This window comes from Heteronotia binoei, chromosome 4 (assembly GCF_032191835.1).
Source record: "Heteronotia binoei isolate CCM8104 ecotype False Entrance Well chromosome 4, APGP_CSIRO_Hbin_v1, whole genome shotgun sequence".
NCBI lineage: Eukaryota > Metazoa > Chordata > Lepidosauria > Squamata > Gekkonidae > Heteronotia > Heteronotia binoei.
The window spans coordinates 54,305,399-54,320,583 of NC_083226.1; the positions used below are offsets into that span (position 1 = coordinate 54,305,399).

At 40.7% G+C, this 15,185-nt stretch overlaps 1 pseudogene; it reads left to right on the top strand.

Annotated features, from left to right (window-relative positions):
* LOC132570106 (protein CBFA2T1-like) overlaps positions 1 to 11,879 on the top strand; it is a 41,335-nt pseudogene extending 29,456 nt beyond the window's left edge.
* The last annotated feature ends 3,306 nt before the right edge of the window (positions 11,880 to 15,185 follow it).

A 15,185-nucleotide genomic window follows, 5' to 3' on the forward strand; every position in this document is an offset into this window, starting at 1 on the left:
GCCCAGGTTTCTTCCAATCAACAGAATGAGGTTGGGAGGAAGCTCCCTGCTGGGGTCTACATGCTGGAAGGCTTTGAGTATTTCTTACTAGCAAGATTCTTGTCAAGAAATGAGGTCTCTAAAAGGGGTGTAAAAAGAAGCTTTGTGTGCTCACAGTCATGCACAAAAGTAAACTGCTTCTCAGTGAAGACATATAAGGCTGCAATCTGAATTACCTTGGGGAATAAGAAAAAAGTTATAACCAATGTTCCCTCTAAGCTGCAGTCTTGTGAGTGAAAATTGTACTTTGTGAGCTACTGATGTTAAAGTTGTGAACTGCTGGCATTCAAACTGTGAGCTAGTGCATAAATTATTGTGCTCTGGGAATATTTTTCCTGAGCTAAGACAAAAATGTGTGAGCTGGAGGCTAAGAATCTGTGAGCTAGCTCATGCTAACTCAGCTTAGAGGGAACATTGGTTATAACTGGGCTTTTTTGGTAGAAAAAGCCCAGCAGGAGGTCATTTGCATATTAGGCCACACCCCTTGACACCAAACCAGCTGGAACTGCATTCCTATGCGTTCCTGCTAAAAAAAAAAGCCCTGGTTACAATGTGTTAATAATGCAAAGTTTTAAGAGGTTTTGGTGTGAGGGAATGGCAGATGACATGGAAACAAAGAATTACAAATTTGATTTCAAATCAAATGGTCTTTTGGAGTTGAAACAATAGGAATAAGAAATTTGAAACTATCTCTAAAGGCTTATTTATTAAAGAGTAAGTTCTACTGAACTCTAGGGAGCAGCTCATATATCATAGCTAGTACTTTTAAAAATGCCACCTTGTTGTCCTTTCTGTCAAATAAATTTCCCCAAGCTTGATGGCAAATAAGGGAGTGAGGAAAACCTTTTCCAAGGAAAGATGCAAGGATTTTAATTTTTATTTCCACTCTCCCTTCTCTACAAAACTTTGACTGCCAAGCTGAAGGCCAAGCTATCATTTTTTAGAATGTCAGCTGGTGTATTTTATGTTACCTCCTTCGGGATATGCATGTGGTATTGTACTTGTTGAAAGTATTTCATTAAAATACTTTCATTCCCAGCTATCTAGCAGAATTCATAACAATTTACATTTTTATAGGAAAATTAGTGACTTCAATGGATTTAGAAATGTATAACTCTGTTTAGGATGGCACCATTAGTCTTCAAAAGATATGAAATTGGGGAGGCAAATCCCTTTTTTTGAAGCCTTTTGCAATCCTTTTGCCATCCATTTAGCAACTGGTATTCAAATGAGTGGAAACACAGCAACCCTAGAAAAAAACCAGTAGATAAGATGCTATACCATTGCCTACTTGAGTTTCCAAAGTCTTCAAGAAACTGAGAATGAAAAAAACAAGAATCATGGACATAGGGTTGCCAAGTCCAATTCAAGAAATATCTGGGGACTTTGAGGGTTGAGCCAGGAGACTTTGGGGGTGGAGCCAGGGGCAAGGTTGTGACAAGCATAACTGAACTCCAAAGGGAGTTCTGGCCATCACATTTCAAGGATCGCATGCCTTTTAAATACCTTTCCTCTATTGGAAATAATGAAGGATAGGGGCACCTTCTTTTGGGGCTCATAGAATTGGACACGCTAGTCCAATCCATTTGAAACTTGCCTGATGTTTTGAGGTGAGCCATTAGCTGCTATGCTGCAAATTTGGTGTCTCTGCTTCAAAAAACAGCCCCTTCAGAGCCCCAGATACCCACAGATCAATTCTCAATTATACCCTATAGGAATCGGTCTCCACAGGGAATAATAGAGTGCCCAGCATACATTCCCCCACCCCCGCCTGCTTTCTAATAACCCTGAAGTGGGAGGAGGGTCTCCAAACTGGGGGATCCCCTGCCCCCACCTGGGGATTGGCAACCCTAACTCCAAAGGTCAGATAAAAGGGAGAGGATGACAACTTTTTTGGGGGGGAAAGTCTCATTGGCTCATGTGAAGTGAAAGGGAGAAGGTTATTACTTTGGAAGGCACTGCCTTGAGGAAGTTGAACAAGTAGTTCTGACAAGGGTGGAAGGCCAAGTTAATATTTGGTTGCTTAGAAACCCTGTAGCAGGGAAAAAGTACTGGCTTCCTTCATGTGAAAGCACAATCAGATATGACCTAAGAACATAAGATAAGCCATGTTAGATCAGGCCAATGGCCCATCCAGTCCAACACTCTGTGTCACACAGTGGCAAAAAATTAGCCACAGTGTGTGTGTGTGTGTGTGTGTGTGTATGTATGTATGTATGTGTGTGTGTATGTATGTGTGTATGTATGTATGTATGTATGTATGTATGTATGTATGTATGTATGTATGTATATATATATATAGCTAATAGCCACTGATGGACCTCCAGACTTCTGAAATGGCAATTGTTAATTCAGGTCTTATGAAGGTCAATTCTCCCTCAATAGGATTTTGGCAGGGAAGTGGTGTGAAATGGCCTTAGTCTTCCTTGCGAATGAGAAGTGACTAGGGTTGCCAAGTACAATTCAAGAAATATCTGGGGACTTTGGGGGTGGAGCCAGAAGACTTTGGAGGTGGAGCCAGGAGACATTGGGGTGGAGCCAGGAACAAGGGTGTGACAAGCATAAGTGAACTCCAAGGGAATTCTGGCCATCTCATTTAAAGGGACAGTACACCTTTTAAAATGTCTTCCTTCCATAGGAAATAATGAAGGATAGGGGCACCTTGTTTTGGGGCTTATAGAATTGGACCCCCTGGTCCAATTGTTTTGAAACTTGGGGGGTCTTTGGGGAGAGGAACTAGATACTATACAGAAAATTTGGTGCCTCTACCTCAAAACACAGCTCCCCCAGAGCCCCGAAACCTCCAGATTAATTCCCCATCATACCCTATGTGAATCGATCTCCACATAGGGAATAATGAAATCCTCAGCAGATGTTTTCGTCCCCGCCCCATTTCTGGTGACTCTGAAGCGAGGGATTGGCCTCTCTATTCACAAGTTGCTGCCAACTTCTTCAAAGTAACACAGACACACCATCCCAAGAGGAAGCCTTTCAATTGGAGACTGAAGCCTCCGGAGGTGGAAAGGCACATGGTCCCTTGGGAACGGGGCTTCCCCCCACTGGCCAGCTGACTGGGGGTGGGAAAGAGCCTGGGAAAGTGGAAGAACCCCCGCTGGGACCTGGGGATTGGGAAGCCTAGAAGTGACTTTAGTCTTTTACTCATTAGTCTTCCTCCTTTCTTTTGGCTAATAGTGAGTTGGGAGTGGTCAAGCATCTGCTTTGAAGGCAGAAGGTGCTAGGTTCAATCTCTTTCTTTTCAGTTAAAGAAGGATCAGTTAGTAGGTAATAATGTGAAAGACTTTGACCTGAAATTCTGGAGAGCTGTTCCTAGCCACTAGAAAGCAGGCCTCATTTTAAGCAGGATCTCACAGGAGCAGATCTCTGGAACCTCTAAATTTTGTGGTTTTCCCCGCCACCAACAAATGGGAACATAAGCAAAACATATAAAGCAGACAGATGAAAATCATCATCATGCCACCTTGGGCACATAGTAATTTAAAAAGTATGATGGGAGTAAGGTTTTATTATGACAATTATAATTCAAGAAGCAGGAGTGATGTCAGGGGTGTGTGTCATGTGCAAATAAGTTATGCAAATGAGTTGTGCTAATGAGCTCCAGCACTTATTTTCTATGAAATGACTCCTGGTTGAGAGTAAAGCAAAGCTAATGGGTGATGCATTTTTTGCTGCAGTGACATAATTTGTAATATTGGAGATACACTAGAGACCAGAGTGAAATAGAGGCTGGGCCCAGCATTCAGCTCTTGCTGTGGTGACCCTATTAATAATCTTTCTACTTGTTATAGCAAAACAAGATTTCTAGTTATGAATTATCTTATGTGAGTAGTCTGGGCTGTATAGAGATTTTTTAAGAAAATCAAATACACATCTATTGGTTAAAATGGAAATTGTCTGCATTGTGCAGCCCACTGATATATGCAGTCTTCCTTCGTACAGGACTAGAGTCCCATTTTTCCAGTGACCTCTGCCTGCCAAACAAAATCAATATTCTTGACTCATGTTTCTAAAGCTGCTGAAGTGTATGGGCTTTATTAATAAGCAGGAGCAGGATATAGGTGGAAATGGATGTCTGTTGAAATGATACAGGTACCTGATCAACATGGGATGCAGGCTTACAGACACATAAAATCCTTGAGATCAGAAAATGAAATGAGTTATGGATATGTCCTGATTCAATTTCACAAGTCAAGATTCAGTACAGGGGACAGCAATATTCATAAAGGATGATATCGTTATTTCATGTTATCCCTTTGGAAATAGAAGGCCAAACTGCATGTGATTTGGGGGATCCAGGATCAGATCCTCTGACATTTATCTGCAAACAAGAGTTGAGGGCATGGATTGCTGGGGGAGGCTGGACCATTATGCTGGGGAGGAGGTAGTTAATTCCATCCTTGCAACATTTTCCAAATCTCTCTCTCTCTCTCCCCCTCCTCTAACAATGTCTGTTGAAGTCAACTGGCTTAGAAGGTTATAAGTCTGCTTAGGATTTCACTTTAAGTTTTGTAAGAGCCATTTGTTCCATCAACATGGAGGGTTTTTATTTGCATTATTATTGTGAATTGTCACAATCAAATATTTGACCTGTAGATGGTGTTCTGCAATTCGAGATCTTGCCTAGTTCTTGAGAATTGCAGAGGTGTCTTTGCATGATTCTTGCTGGTACAACCAACACTGTCTTCTGTAGCTCAACTGGTGCTATTTACTCAATGCCCAGAATGTCCAGGTGTTTCCTAAGACTTCTAGGCACTGCTTCAAGGGCTCCAAGGACAACTAGCAGAATGGTTACCTTTTTAAACTCTATTTGTAGGTCTTGGTATTTGTGATCTTCCCCTGTTCTCCTATTCCTCATTTTTCCCCTACAACTATAACATCAGGGGTGTTGTTGTTTTTATTGGTGGTGGTAGCAGTAGTAGTAACAAAGGAGAGGAGAGTAGCAAGAACAACTTTTTGGCATCTTATTTATTTTTTCCACAAAATTCTGCTGAGAGGTTCTGGGCCTCACTATACTGTATGGCAGGTAGGATTCAGTCAAATGCTGTCCATCACAAAGAGAAAGCCCTTCTCATGCCCCGTGGTTGCACAGCTGATAAGTAGCTGGTTTAGGTGAATACCCTTGCTCAATAGTTGCTTCAAGGCAGACATTAGGTTTTCCTGCCCATTTCATTTTTTAAAGATATCAAACTACTGGGATTTTAAAAGGTTAATGGGGAGCAGTTTTGATTGGGAAAACAATGCTGGTGAGAAGAGTTTAAAAAACATCTTCCTGGTGCTATCGCCCAAACCAACCTGCTATCCATGGTTGCTAATTTTTCTGAAAAGTCCTTCCTGAAGCTCAGCAGAATGAAATACACACACACACAAAAGTTTCCTTTGTAGGTATCTGTTATATTTACCCAGTCATGTGTTGTTGCAGTCAGCAGTGGGTAGTGAGTGGATTTAGGGAAGTGACTAAGAGATTGAGCCATAAAACAGGATGTTGCCTGCCTGAATATTGCATCTGCAAGAAATATATTAGTGGTCTTAGGCAAGTCAATATTCATTTAGCTTCAGCCCTCCAATATAAGAACAAGAACACCTGTTTATGTTGATAATGTTGTCATTGTTTTTACAATAGACACAACCATTTCACCACAAATTCGCATTTGAAATGCAATGTAATTCTTCTGTCACTTGGCAAGAGAATAATCTTCTACTCTGAAATAAGAGACCAAACCCTGGTTAGTTATCTGTATCAATCCATTCAGTTTTTACAGTAGACTTTAAAGATTTTAAACCCCAAAAAATCCAGGTAGCAGTGCTGGTTCCCTAGAATGATATTCATTTTTGCCAGGCACTTTCTCCAAACCTTCAGGGATTTCCCAAGCTGAAATTGTCAACTAGGGCTAGGAAATTCCTGGAGATTTGGGGTAGAACCTGGGGAAGACAAGGTTTGCAGAGGGGGAGGAACCTCAGCTGGTATAATACCATGCAATCCACCCTCCAAACCAACCATTTTCTCAGGAGAACAGATCTTTAGGCCCTGTCTGAAAGCTGGCACCTTTGTTGGCAGGCTGGCAACTTTATTTCCGGCTCTGTCTGTTCAGTTATGTCTTAAGATTCTTGAAACTGTAGACATGGTGTAAAGTCTTTGTCTCCATCCCACCCCCCTATTTAACATTTTTAAAATATCTAGAACAGATATCGGAGAAAGACTTCTGTGTAACAGGAAAACTTTTACTCTTTCCAGCACACTGAATGAGTGCTTCCTAGACTTACATAAAGTTAAGGTGACTCAGCCTGTCATAACAGAGTTAGACATGGTGGTTATGAATCTACCCTCACTTTAAATGGTTTTAGTCCTGTGTTGTTTCTTGTTCTATCATTGTTTTGCTGAAGTGGAGTAGCAGCATGCTGTATATTCTCTTCTGTATTTGTTATCTTCAAGGACAATTTCATGGTGAAGTTCCTTAGATTGCAGCAGAAACAGAATCATTTGCTGACCTCGGGTGCTGCAGCCCAGTGTCCAACAATGAGCAGACATTGAAGTGATCTCAATAAAGGCCTTTTCCCTCAGCCAGCAGGGAATAAATTTCCTTCCTGGTGTGCTTCAGACCATGTAGTAATATTAAAATGTGAGTCATTCAAAGCAGTCTTTGCCTGGACAGAAACTGCAGGCGAATACAGTGTGTGTTTGTCATGGCTAGAAGGTAAAAGGAACAAATAGTATTATAATTATATGCCATGAGTGTATCATGAGAGCTACCAATGACCTGGAGATGATTCTGACCTTGTCTTTAATGTGTGGATAGGAGAGAACAGAAGTGGTTTAAATGTTCTTCAGGGAAAAACCTGTGCAAGTAAGGGCTAGATTGTCAAGACTTAATATGCACATATGACTATACTTGTGCAGAGGGAGCAGGTTGAGCTCACTAGCCCCCACCTCAGATGACCATACAGTTATTTGCAGGGAGTGCTACCTATTTACAAGTGTATGCACGTATATTCTGTACATGTGATGAGTTAACAGTGTCAAAAAATCTCAGCAAGTGAACTAATCAGAAGATGGTCTTTTAAAATGCCTTCTGACTATTTCATTTGCTGAGTCATGTGGTGATGCCAATATGGCTTGGAGAAGGCATTTGAAGAGATGGCCTCTTTAACTGCCTTCTGAGTTCACTTGCCAAGTTGTGCCACAGCAGATACCCTCTTTAAATGCCTTCTCCAAGCCAAGTCGCGTGACTCAGCAAGTGAACTCAGCAAGTGAACTAACCAGAAGGCATTTAAAGAGATAACCTCTTTAAATGCCTTCTCACAGCTGAACCTGAATAAAAGCCAGATAATATCAGCTTTTACTCAGGCTCAGCTATATTGGTAGCTAAAAAGAAGCTCTAGTTTCTTTTTGGCTTAAAACCCCCTGAAAATATCAGGAAAATGTAGTTTTGCAATTATTTTCTTTTTGCACACAGTACAGTCTCCTGCCCCCTTTCTCCATTTTGGCATGCATCCTGGGCTTTTTGCAGTTATAAATTTGCACTGCACATCCTTTTCTGACGAATCTTGGCATTAATTAATTCTGATGTCTTAAGAACAAGATTAACAACCTCATCTCTGAATAAATTATCTATATTATTGATATTTTTTGGAAGAGCTTAATGTTTATAATGTTAATTGGATATACGTTTTTCTGGGAAAGTGGCATTGCTGACACACATCCTTGAAATATTTTATAGAATATAAATAAGTATATAAAATGAGCATTATTAAAGTTTCTTGGCAGCTAAAGTAGCAGGGAGTTTGAGGACTTCTCCTAAGTTAAGAGATGAGATAGCTATGTGATGTGAACTCTATATAACTAGTAAAATACTTTCCAAGTGGTGGAAATATGCATGAAAATAATACCATGAAGAGTTGAGTGGGCTGACAAGTGGTGTTTATTGTTTGCCATTGTTCTGGACCCTTAAGCATTTACAATTTTGCTTCTTGGGCACAAAATCAATTGGGGAATGGTATCATGGTTATTGTTGTTACAAAATCAATTATGGCTCCCCTAAGTATCAAAGCTCCTCATAGGAGCAGAGGTATTTTGATTAAGGTAAAGGAGATTGTAAGCCACTCTGAGACTCTGATTCAGAGAAAAGGGCAGGGTATAAATCTGCAGTCTTCTTCTAATGCATTAACTCATCAAAGTCTTTGCCTTTTGTTTGCTAGATAAGTAGATCAAACTGAAGTGGGGAATATTTATTCATATATTTATTTTATGGCAGAGGTACATAAAGGAAACATATAATAATATAAAATATGTAACTAAGTAGATACAACAGGTATACAGACCAATTGGACAATCCCCCTAAATATTGGTATCTAAATTTTCAATCCACTCAATCACAGCTGGAGTACAAGGGCTCCATCACACCTCCCTGGAAAGCATGATGCTCACATTCCTGTGACAGATGGAAAACAGCTAGGTGGGCTGCACCACAATCACATTTGGATCCTGGTATTTCCCTCCATTTAAACAAGTCTGCACAGATGCAGAAGCTTGTTTGTATTCTATTATCCATCTTCTATACTTTATGTGGCTAGTCCAATCCTGCGACTTCTCATTGGTGCTTTTCAGGCTATAGATATTGAGTGGATTGCATTCATGTTCACAATCATTAATTCCCTAGATTTAAATTTTTTAATTGCAGCATTGGTACAGGTCTTATTGCTGCATGTCAGGACTTTAGTCTGGATAGACCCACATCAGCCATGTCTTTGTGGATGGACAACACGCTCTGTTTTCAATTGTCCCGCAAGTCGGAATAAAGAGTCAGACACAAACCACTGGAAATAAATATGGGCAACTTTATTTAAATCTTAGTAATAAACGGCAAGGACTAACCTGAACTGCGGCCAGGTCAGGGCCAGGGGTCACAACAGACATCTCTCCTGCCATTCCACAGACATCTCCCCTGCCCCCAGACTAGCCCCAAAGGATAGTCTGCATTCTCCCACTTTGGGTTGTCCAATCCCAAGGCTGATCCTGCCAGACCCCTAACCCACAAAAGAGGATGCTTTTTGGTTCTCCCCTAGCCACATATGAACATCAAACACAGGAAAAACCTGCCAAAACTAAAGTGACCAACCTAATTAACAGCACCTCCCTGTAGCCAAATCCTCAGTCTTCTGACATGCTATGTAGAGTAGGCGAAAAAACACTCCAACAGTCCCACCAATCAGCTGGGGAGCAAAAAATTCCTACTCGGCCCCTCAGACCAGGAGGTGACCAGCAGTTGCCTACATAACAATCAGGGTGGGAGGGAGGGTTGATTGCCAGCCAAAGACTGAAAAGGGAGTGTGGAAGGTGCTGCTATTACTGCAGCAAACCCCGCCCCCACATAAGCATGCCCAAATGGGCCAGTAAGTTCTTCCCCTCTTCCCTCCAGGGTGGCAAAGGTGCCCCCCAACCTTACAGCAAGGCTGCCAGCCGGTAGGGGTGAATTATCTTTCTATATGCATGAAGAAGGGCATATTGCCTTTGGAGATGCAGGAGAGTGATGTGACACAACATAGGTAGCCAGTAGGTTGGAATGGGTTCATTTGCTGATGATTCTCATTGTTATATTGAACTGGACATCAAGTTTGTGGAGATGGGGTCTGTTGAGCCACACTGAAGCACCATATTCCACACAGTGGTTCCAACACCAACTCTAAAGCTGAGATGGGGACTGGGGTTGATGTGATGGCTGTTGATGCCGCAAAGGCAATGATGGTGAAGTTTTCATATGTAGATTCTATGAAGAAGATGCATCTGGGAAGTCTCTCCCTCTTCCAGATGAAAGGTAGTATATTCCCAGTCCAAATATATGGCCTTATCCTCAGCTTTCTGAAAATATTTATCCCACAGTTCAAAAGCACAAGTGGACAGATGTGACAGTCTGATAGAGATATTGGGCATTATTATAAAAAATTTCTCAAGGAAACTTTTTACTATACACGTCAAACTTTCTACTGGTGTCTGCTCATCATGTAAAGGTTGAACACTAAGGTGGAAAGTATAAGAAGGGAAAAAGGAAACTGATTCATAAATCAACTCACTTTTTCTTTACTATTTTTGTGTAGTTGGCTGTAAGGGTGATTATGGCATTGAGCAGATCTGAGTTCATTCTTAATAGCTCCTGTTTCTGTGAGGCCTTCTAAACTGACAGATACCCTGACAGATTGTTTAAACTGATATGCACAAAATGGACAGGTTTGACAGGGAGGCCTGCATTCAGAAGTCCATAAAATTATATATTAAGAGAACTTGTTTTGAGTTGATGATATAAGGTCCATCCTCTTTCACCCCAAATACCTTGTCTTTCAATCTTTCCCTTTTTCTGTCTCTATACAGTGTAAGTTCAAACATAAGGAGTGAAACAAAGTTATACATCAGCTCCATGAAAATATCTTGTCATATCTTCCACAACACTAGAAATGCATCTAGAATAAAATCTTTGAATAATGCCATTCGATTACTAGTTCCAAAAATCTGGGGGTTAAAATATTAAAAATAACATCTCATATTGAAATATATCAGAATAAACAAAGAATTAGTACATTCAATCCTCAGTAGTCTTCATTAGCTAGATTTGGAACTTCATTTCAAGGCAAAATTTAAATAATGGCTGTGATTCAGTTCTTGTTTTATGAGATTAGAAGCCCCAGATGGAGATTCATTTTCCCCCTGCACATTAGATGCATCCATCAAATTCAGCAGGAACTGAAAGAACATTATGACGTGTGTTCCTATCTAGTTAGGTACCTGCATCTACTGTTTGCACATATGTCCAGATTGTGAGATTGGGGAACCTATGTTCCATTGATTTATTAATTGCAATGACAACAGAAACATGCAAGTTGCATACTGCTCTTAGATTTTTGCTTTACAAGATGGCTGTACTTCATGACTAGTATCTATGCTGGTTTAGTAGGCTCTGGCAAGATGCTTTATGCAATACTTTATAGGTAATATGACCATTTTAGGCCATGCTGCTGAGAGCACTTGCTTGAGGGTGCTAGACAGAGCAGGGTAAATTTCAGAGTTTTGTGTGTATATACAGTGTATATACAGTCGTTGTTAGAAATGTAAAATAACTTCCACTAAGTTTCCCAGCCTCCATGATTTGATTTCTTAACAGGGTCCATAGCACCCGATAACTGACTCAGCAATGTAAGCTCAGACATGCACTAAGATTGCACTGAGAAGCATTCAACAATGTCAGATTCACCTGTGGATGTGAAGACACAATCCAGGCTGATACCCCCAACAATACCATCACCTCTTGGCACAATGACCTTTCACCAGAGCTTGAGGAAAGAGTGTGTACCCTTGTGCTAGGACTTGTAAATTATGCTTTTGACAATTGAAGAATTTTATTCCAACCTGCAAGAATTTCCTACTGTGACTATTTGTTATCTTATTTTTTTAACACCAATCTGTCCTACTACAGTGGGAGCTCCTGCACGGTACAAGGCTGGCCAAACAGAACCCCACCTGGTACTTCCCGCTCATGAGCAGCTGCTTCGGGATACCAGCACCACCTCATCTGTTGACTTGTCAGAGCTGCTGTGAATGAAATTGTGAAGAGGCAAACTCAGTACAGAATCAAAGAAAATGGCTTTGATAGAGAACCTGTGCATTCAGAGCATCCACGCAAGCAGCCCTGAACTATTAACCCATGCCAGCAGTAGTCCAAATAATGGCTTGCCATACCAATGGTCTGCCTCAACCTATCTTGCCTCCCCTTCAACATTACCATTTGGATGATATGGCTATTGCCTACCACTACAGGGATTCACACATGCTCAGCTGAGTCTTCAGTGGGAGTGTGGAACATGAAGTTCCTTGAAGCTATTGACAAGGTTTCCATTATGCCTGCCCCTGGGGCATAAACTGGCTTCCTCATTTACTATGGAACTGGGTGACCCAAAGAGAGCTGGAGATGTCCAGAGTGACACCAGTAGTGCACCCATACCCAATCTGATAAATTATGCTATAGGAAGACATATAAAGTGGCAATGGTAAAGATATGTTACTGTTCTGCTACAATAGCATCAGCTAGCTCACAACCTCCCAATTCTTCAAGAAAGATCAGCAACTGCTGACACCAAAATCTGAGCCTTAATTGTCTCAGGAAGAGACAATTAGACTCACTTAGTGTAATCTACCTTGAGTCCCAGTGAGAAAGGCAGACTATAAATAATGTAAATAAATTAGACACTCCAACCACAGGGACTTTGGGAACAGAAACAGATTTATGGGATTGAATGGCACACCTCAAGAAGAAATGATTCCTCACAGACTAATGAACAGAGAATTGGCAGAGGAATGGAAGCACCTTGACCATCTCTTAAACTGTATCTTGGACAAGGTGGAAAAAAATGGGGTGATCTCTCACTACACTATGGCAATGTTGGGAAGCTGATTGGGTGGAATTTAATTACTGGGTGCAGTGGTAAAGTGATACAATTTTTTAAAAGGCAGTGGTAGTAATCATTTCGAGAATCAGAGTTCAGTGAATCCAGATCCAGTCCTCTTACTTTTATATCTGGAATTCCATCACAGGCCTGCTTCTGGATATATGCCAGAATAGATCTGGAAGAAGGCAATCAATGAAGTGAAACATCAAGAGATGACTGAGTTGCAGAAGGCAGTGTCACAGGAAGAATAAAAAACACATGACACAATTACTACAGAAAGAGTTCAAATGGAGTGCATAGTCTCTGAAGTCAAGCAACAGGCCGCAGAAAATGCACTAGCTGTGATAAACCAGCAAGAGGGTTCTAATGAGAGTTGCTGGAACTGTGGCCTAAAGCTAGTGAGAGTTGCTGGAACAGTGGTTGCAACACAGAATGATACTGTGGCTCATATTGCCAAGATAAGAATTGGAAGAAACACCATCACATCTGTGGGCAGATATTTCAAGCCCAGCAGCAAGATAGACACCAGGAGTCAGCTCCTCTGCTACATCCAGTAGTGGAGCCAGGAGCCCCACTGATACACCAACAACAACTGCTTCTCAGTAAATCACCCCTGGAACCTCATCCACCACAGAGATGACTCCTTGCTAAGAATGAACTAAGCTTCTTAAAAACAAAAAAACAAGAATACAAAATTAAAAGGTTCCTTATTCTTAGATTCGTAATATATAGTTTGATCAAAAGATCTATTACAAATAAATCAACTAATTTGTTTGAAGACCATGAGACTATCCAGAAAATTGGATGTTTTATAGTAAGAAGCAGAAAATGTATTTTTAGTTTTTTCCTCTTATCCATCCTGCTGCTGTTCTTACAAAAATAGAAACATTTCTCAATTTTACTATTTTTTTCTTGAGACTTACTATGCTTTCAGCCATCTTGAAGTATTCTCCTAAAACCACTCAGCCCTTTACACTTTGCTTTCCTTATCTTACCCTCCAAGAACAGACATGATGCTTTTTGTCTCACTTCCTCCTGATCCCTCCTCAAAACCCACCGTTTCTAGGAAGCCTTTGATTTCACCCAAATCTTCTTCCTTTACTGAAAGTAGACATAAGCATGTGTAGCTGAACTAAAAGTTTAACCTTCGTGTTACCCTCAACTCCACCTGACCTGTCCTATGACTAATTTTTGATCATGTTTTGTCATTATTGTTTTCTAGTAGTACATCAGGCATATTGATGGCACTAGTTATAATGCTGATAATGCCTCTGGCAACTACACCTCCCAAATAGGCCTGGATAGAACAGGGGTTTTTTTAGAGAGCTCTTCATTTAGGAACATGCTAAATGGCACCTGGAGTTCAATACACCTTCCCATCCCTTCCCCCTTCATCTGCATCATCAACACAATAAGTGCTGCCTGCACTATCTGAGATGCAATCCCATGAGGGATTCTCCTAAAGGATGCTGGAGCCTGGAACTATGTTTTTAAAGCTGGAGAGTGGGGGAGATTCTTTCTACATTTCTAATTTAATAGTAATGCTGTGTAGAAAGAAGATCTCATGCAGCATACACATAAAGAAATGGTTACAAAAGACATTGCCCATCTATCATTTCTTGAGTGATCCATCATTTTTATAATTCTTGCATAATGCATACAAATAAATGAAAAAAGACTGTCTCAGAAAAAATATTGCCTTTCTGGAGTGTTTAATGATATATGTTGCTTATTTACACTTAAGTAATCTGTGTACCAGTAACAAAAGGAGTGAATAATTCTTTTAGCATTGTTATAATTACACTAGGAATAAGGTCTATTGTAAAAAAATTACAACTGGCTCTAGAAAGGGGCTCTAGGCGAGTGCCCCCCCAGCTTCAAGAGGGGATTGGATAAACATATGGAGCAGAGGTCCATCAGTGGCTATTAGCCACAGTGTACTGCTGGAACTCTGTCTGGGGCAGTGATGCTCTGTATTCTTGATGCTTCGGGGGGTGGGGCTACAGTGGGAGGGCTTCGAGTGTCCTGGCCCCACTGATGGACCTCCTGATAGCACTTGGGTTTTTTGGCCACTGTGTGACACAGAATGTTGGAGTGGATGGGCCATTGGCCTGATCCAACATGGCTTCTCTTATGTTCTTAATTCAATAAACAGTATTTTCAAATATTCCATAACATTAAAAATTATTTATATAAGGCTCATACAAGCACAAAAGATGCATAAACATATTCATACACATAGTACAATACAGCACAAGATTTCGTAACTACAATATCATAATACATGCATATACCGCCCCCCCCCCCAAGACTGCTCTTGGTAATTAAAGTCCAAAAACCCTTGTGTAGCTTCTCAGATAGGTTGTCACCCAGTGCTGCAGTGGGAATAGCAACAAAATGTCTTCAGCTGACCGGTGATAGATATCTGGTTTTGATGTCAATCTACAGCTGAGTGTTCTATGAAGCAATATCCTCTTAAATTGTACTTTTTTTTCCCAAGAGGAAACATTATTATATTAATGGAACATCCAAGCCTCTTTCCTGCTGGTGAATGAAGCAAGTTGTGACTGCAAATGCAAGAGGCTTGTATTTCCATTTATATAATAATTTTTCCTCTTTCTTCCTCCATATCATCTCCCTTTTCCTGGCTTCTTTCTCTCCTTCCCTGTCATCAATCAACCTTTTATCTGTTAGAAGAA